The following is a 7,368-nucleotide window of genomic DNA, read 5'->3' as shown; positions in this document are numbered from 1 at the left end:
TGAGTGATCTTATAGATATGTATAAGATCATGAGGGGAATAGATAAGGTAAGGGAGAATATGTTAGCCAAATGAGGGGAATCAAGAACCAAGGGACATAGGTTTAAAGTGAGAGTGGAAAGATTAATAGGAACCTGACGAGCAACTTTTTCACTCAGAATGTAGTGGGTATATGGAATTGGCTGTCGGAGAAGGTAGTTGAGGCAGGTCCTATATCAACATTAAAAATACATTTAGATAGGTACATGGACAGAAAAGGTTTAGAGGAATATGGGACAAGTGTATATGGGGCATCATGGACAAGTTGGGCTGAAGGGGCCGCTTCCATGCTGTATGACTCTATCATGTATTGTCAGCTGAGTCCTTGTGTGTCCTGCTGACTGACAGCACTGTAGATTACCTCTTCCCCCACATTGTTGACGATTGTGATAACATCATCGGTGGTTCATTTGAAACTACAATCATCCTAAATCATAAGGATCCAGAAAACACAAGATTTATTCCTCAATCAACTTTTCTAGACCACATTATCCAGGTGCCATCACATGGCTGTTGCATGAAGCTTACTCTGTCCAAATTAACTGTCAGAGTTTAAAAGTGCAGAGTATCAAAGCTTCAGGAACACCATGGCTGCATCTATCCAAGAAAGTGGTTCGAATCCGTCACAAGTAACAGGAAGGAGTTGAGCCATTCACCCAGTCTTTTCCTGCTGTGATACCTATGGCAGTTACATTGCAGATACAATCTTTAGAGTGTGGGTTGGGTGCCAGTGTGGCGGTGACCATGCCCAGATCTAGAACCCTGCACCCAGATTGTTGGCAGGACCAGAGGTCTGTTTGTATGATCACTGTCCAACTCTCCATTACAGCATAAATAAATCAAAATTAGATTGCATTAAGATTATGAATAAACAACATATTACAAGCCAGGGGAACGAAGGGATTTATGCTTTAGTTCATATACTTGTATATAGTGGTAGCTGTGTGGAATGAGCTTCCAGTGGAAGTGGTGGAGGCAGGTTCGATTTTATCATTTAAAAATAAATTGGATAGGTATATGGACGGGAAAGGAATGGAGGGTTATGGTCTGAGTGCAGGTAAATGGGACTAGGGGAAAATAAGTGTTCGGCACGGACTTGAAGGGCCGAGATGGCCTGTTTTCCGTGCTGTAATTGTTTTATGGTTATATGGTTATATACACACAACACTGTTTGAGGGTAGTGATTGAGAAAGATTGTGTAATATTGTAAAAGGCATGCAATGCAAGAGGAACAATGATAGAAACGGCAAGATACTTTCAACTTAAACAACACTAGTTTTAGAGATGAGATTTATATTAATAGTCACTGAACAATTAAATTACTTTATGAGAAAGGATTAGAGGTATTAGCTACAAAGAGAGACTGGACAAACTTGGATTGTTTTCTCTACAATACCCGAGGTTGAGGGGAGACCTGATAGAAGTATATACAATTATGAGAGGCACAGATAGTCTTGACAATCAGAACCTTTTTCCCAGGGTGGAAATATCAAAAAATAGAGGGCATAGCTTTAAGGTGAGTGTGGCAAAGTTTAAAGGAGATGTGTGGGGCAATTGTTTTTACACAGAGAGTGGTGAGTGCTGGTATATGCTGCCAAGGGTAGTGTCAAGGCAGATACATAGTGGTGATTAAGAGGCTTTTAGCTTGACACATTGATATGCAGGGAATTGGGAGATATGGATCATGCGCAGACACATTAAGTTAGTTTATCATAGCACCCAGACATGTGGACCAAATGGCATGTTCCTGTGCTGTACTCTCCTATGTACTATGTACCTATTATCCCATTGTAATCTGACATAAGAAGCTTGAAACCATCAGACTCAGAAGCAGCTTCTTCCCCTTTGTTATCAGGTTTCTAAACATTACTTCCATAAGTCAAAGTCAGTCAAAGTATCCTTTATTGTCATTCAGACCTTTTGGTCTGAACGAAATTTTGTTGCCTTGCAGTCATACATATAATAAAAATGACAAAAACACACAATAAACACAAACTTAACATCCACCACAGTGAGTTCACCAGGCACCTCCTCGCTGTGATGGAAGGCAAAAGTACTAGGATACTGTCCAATTCACCTCTATCCCATTGTGGACATTGGACTTTGTTTATTCAACTGTGCTACATTAATGAGGACTATATTCTGCAGTCTGTATTTTCTCATTTGCACTACCTGTTGTACTTATATTTGACTTAATTGTTTATATGTATAGAATTATCTGATCTGATGGAATCACATACAAAACAAAGCTTTGCATTGTACCTTGGTACACTTGACAATAATAAACCTAAACTTAGATAACTTTCGTCACCGTTCATTAAAACCAACTTTAATGACATTTGCAAACTTAGTAACCATGCCATCAGCATTCACATTCAAATTGCTAATATAAATAATGATCAACAGTGGACCCAGCACTGATCCCTCTGGTAGATCACTTGGAACAGGCTTCCAGTTTGAAAAACAACTCTCAACTACTATCCTCTCTCTCATACCTTCAAGGCAGTTTTGTATCCAATTGGCTAACTTGCCCTGGATCCCATGTGATCCAACCTCCTTGACCAGCCTATCATGCTGCACTTTGTCAAAGACCTTGTAAACACCATCCACCGCATTGTCCTCATCAGTCCTCTTGATTACAGCTGCAAAAAACTCTATTGAAATTTGTGAGGCAGATTTTCTAATGCACAATGCCATGCCGTCCATTCCTAATCAGTCCTTGCATTTCCAAATGCATGTGAATTTAGTCTCTCACACTCCTCTTCAATAACCTAATTGAATTGAAAATCAAAAAATTGCAGATCCATGAAACATGCAGATTAGGCAGCTTCAGTGGAAAGAGAAAACAAAGTTAACTTTTCAGGTTAGAGAACTTTCCACAGAACCTGGAAGGAAAAAGAAGTAATAAAAGAAGAAAAATGAAAAACACAACTTTATAAATTTCTGATAGGCTTGTCCAGTGTCTTTTTCTGCAGTCGCTGCCTAACCTGCTGAGTGTTCCCAGCATTTTCTGTTTTTATTTAAACTGGCTTAGGAGCCATAAATACATTGCACAAATTGTCTGCTTCATGTAGGGGAGACCTAAATCACAAATTTAAATGTCCTTAGGCCATTATTTAAGGACAGACATTGTATTGTGCCACCATTGACCTTGTTATTGCTTTTAGGGGGAAAAAAAGATTTATTCTGTTAAACATTCAATATGAAAGATAATGACATTTTGGGATCTGCAAAAATCAAAAGTGTTTCCATTTTTTTAATGTCTGTTTTTGTGATCTTGTTCCCAGCATGGCTATAAACCAGAAGGCTATGCAATGCTTTGCCTTCTTATTAAAACCAGCTGCACAGTTAGTCGGAAGTCTGTTTTTGATGAAAGACATGCATAAAAAAAAACAGGAAGTGCATCTTGAGGGCATTAACATCCTTCAGCAATTTAATTCAATAACCCACCCACACAGTTTGCAATGCTGTGTTGTGCTTTATCTTTGAACCAATGACATAACCCAGCCATTTTGCTTTTAGCACTGTGCGAGACTCAAAGCAAAGGGTTCTTGTCCAAACATGAGATTCTTCTGTTTATGTATTAGGGATAAATGAAGACACGATCCACAGCATAAATCAAGAAATGGTAGAATTTGTGTTTCAATTGTGCCACAGTGCTTGTAAGTTTGGCAAAGAGCATGTTTACTTAAACCGAATGTTAGAAGCCAGTGAACACAAGCTGAATAGGAAAACAAACCAATCAGATTCAATCTTTAAAATCGAGCTTTACGAGCATTGTAGTTAATCTTCACCATGGTCCTCGGAGTCAGAGTTGAACCATATTAATGGCTGGATCATCATGCCATTATTTACTCAGTAACTTGATGTGATAATCATTTTGACCACATGTTTAACAATTGTATACAGTATACTGCATATGGGGTGGATATAAATTCCACCTACTCAATTGAACAAATTTGTCAATTTGTATGGTGAGGCAACATTTAAATATTTTAAGATCAAACTACTAGCGCTAATCAGAGTTCATTAGGGCAGTTCATTGATTAACAAGGCTAGGAATCTAACAAATCAACTTCAATTTAAAGAGGCAACATATAAGCATCTTAGAAAGGGACACAAAGAAATCCAGCAGTTCAGGCAACATATCTGGAGAACATAGGTACACAAAAATGCTGGAGAAACTCAGCGGGTGCAGCAGCATCTATGGAGCGAAGGAAATAGGCGACGTTTCGGGCCGAAACCCTTCTTCATGGTTAGGCCACTGGGTGGCGCCCGTAATGGCTGCCTCGCCAGCAGTCTGTCTCGTTCCTTCTCTGTTTTTATTATTTGAAGTATGTCTTGAATGTTTGTTTTAATGTCTCTCTGTATGTTTCATGTGGGGGGTGCGGGGGGGTTGGGGGAAACTTTTTAAAGTCACTTACCTCGACAGAGGTGCGATTTTTCTCCGTGTCACATCTTCGTCCCGTCCTGCGGCCTACAACGTGGAGTGGTGCGGTTTTTCCTGGAGAACGACCCGGAACTTCAAGTTGTGTGCGCGGCGCGGGCTTACCATCACAGGACCTGGGATCTTTTGCCGAGGATCGTCAGTGTAGGAGCTCCGACCTCGGGACCTTTGGACTTTAACACCATGAAGCAGCGGTCTCCGGTAAGAAGTGGCTGACTCGGGAGCTCCATGCCGCGTAGTGTTCCAATCCGTCTCGACGTCGGGGTTTCGATCATCCCGACGAGAAGGCTTGAACATCGGACCATCGGCAATGGCAAATGCACAGGGTTCAGACTCGACCACAGGTGAACAAAGAAGGAAGATGACTGAACTTTATTGCCTTCCATCACAGTGAGGAATGTGGATGTTTATGTTAAATTTTATTTTATGTGGTTGAATTGTGTATTGTTGTTTTTCTCACTTAGTATGGCGGAATGTAACTCAAATTTCACTGCACCGTAATTGGTACATGTGACAATTAAATTGAATCTTCTCAGTGACGTTTTGGGTTGGGGACCTTCTTCAGACTCATTCAACCAGCAGTCCGAAGAAGGGTCTCGTCCCCAAAATTTACCCTTCCATGTTCTTCAGAGATGCTGCCTGACCCTCTGAGTTACTTCAGCTCTTTGTGTCCTGTTATCATGTCAGCATCTGCAGTTCTTTTTGTCTGTACTATAATGCTAGACTTGTTTATAATACTTTGGGATATGATTCTAAGTATTATATTTATATTTATGTTCCTTTCATTTTAAAATGAATAATTTGAAACACCTGAAAATATATAATAAAATATAATGCCTGCTGAAGAAGGGTTTCGGCCTGAAACGTTGCCAATTTCCTTCGCTCCATAGATGCTGCTGCACCCGCTGAGTTTCTCCAGCTTTTTTGTGTACCTATAATGCCTGCATGTTCCATTTATGGCTCGGGAGCAAAACAACCTGGAAATCTGTATGTGAGTTAGGTTAATTTTGATGGAAAACTTGGGTCAAATGGTTACATCACTCATGCTCTGATGGAAGCTGCTTCCAACACTATTTGATTTAGACAATAGACAATAGAGCCAGCACCGCCATTCAATGTGATCATGGCTGATCATCCCCAATCAGTACCCCGTTCCTGCCTTCTCCCCATATCCCCTGACTCCGCTATTTTTAAGAGCCCTATCTAGCTCTCTCTTGAAAGCATCCAGAGAACCTGCTTCCATCACCCTCAGAGGCAGAGAATTCCACAGACTCACCACTCTCTGTGAGAAAAAGTGTTTCCTCGTCTCCGTTCTAAATGGCTTACTCCTTATTCTTAAGCTGTGGCCCCTGGTTCTAGACTCCCCCAACATCGGGAACACGTTTCCTGCCTCTAGCGTGTCCAAACCCCTAACAATAACCAATGGTTTCATGAAAGAGCAATATTGGCACAAGGAATATTGGCCATGGATCAAGACCTTCTTTGAAATTTATCAGACAAGCTATATAGCACATATTGATTGATAGTGTGACAGACATGATGAAGAATTTTCTAATTGAATATTTAAAGTTGATCATCTGGTGTGCCAATAAATCAACTTGAATAAAAAATAGTTCCAATCATGCTACTCATTAATTTGGATCCACCAACAATATGCAAGGATGCAAGATTAACAGCTCAAAAATTACAAACATATGTCATTAAATAATGGCTAGTATTGCTGTTGGGGAAAATGTATTCACATCTCAGATAGCAATTATCACCTCTCATCTACCTTTTCAATGCAAGCGACTTCTGTTCCCTGTTCAATTTAGTTTTGCCATGAGCACTAACAAAGCACAAGGACAATTACTCAAAGGCTTCAATCTCTAAACTCAATGCTGTTCCATGATCAGCTATATGTTGGTTGTTCCAGACTTGGAGATGAAAATAATCTATATATTTTTATACCAAACTTAAAAGAAAGAAATTTAGTATATTCTGAAGCACCTCAACATGAAAATAAGTTCACACACTGTGTGAATATCCAGGCACATAGGTACTCCGAGAGAACGATATTAATTATTTTTAAAGGTTTAGAGGGATATGGGACAAACACGGGGAGTTGGGAGTGTAGATGAGGCATCTTGGTCTCATGGGCAAGTTTGACTGAAGGACCTGCTTCCATGCTGTATATGACTATAAACTATGATAATATTGTATACATATTTAGTTCCATTAGTATGTTTTTATTGCTAACATCAAACTACACAATTTAAACCCCCAAATGATATTATTCATAGAATAATTATATATTTATGTTAGATTTTATTTCATTTACAAGGTGAGTTATAAAATCTGATTGCATGAAAATCAATGCAAATATCATGATTGCCAGCATAATAAACTGAGCAATTGCAGGTATAGTCAATTTTAAATTAATATTGTTCTTTCAGGGCAGTCAGATAATACAGGGAGTCCAACCGGTAATGGACCCATAATGATATCAAATTTACTTTTCATCTTAACATGCAAACCAATTATTAGTCTCTGTCTATGATAAGATTTTAATGTAATCTATTTTTATACAGCTCTGTTGTTGATTAATTAGTTGGTATTAATCCTTGATACCATTTATAAAATCTTTCACATTTCAGCAAACATGGATTGTCGAAAGATTTAGCTTCAAATTAATATATAAAACATTAACAAATAAATAAAGCATTGCCTGAAACATGAAAGTTTCAGACAAAACCACAACTAACAGTGATGGCTCACTGTATCTGATATGATAGAAGGGACAACGATATCCACATAGAACTTTATGTAACTGGTAACACAGTCCGTGAGTCCATTAATGTCCTCTCCATGGGGACTAGAGTGCGTCCCAGTGTGACCTCAAAA

The sequence above is a fragment of the Leucoraja erinacea genome, chromosome 7, assembly GCF_028641065.1.
Source record: "Leucoraja erinacea ecotype New England chromosome 7, Leri_hhj_1, whole genome shotgun sequence".
Lineage (NCBI taxonomy): Eukaryota > Metazoa > Chordata > Chondrichthyes > Rajiformes > Rajidae > Leucoraja > Leucoraja erinaceus.
This window is presented reverse-complemented; position numbering follows the sequence as displayed.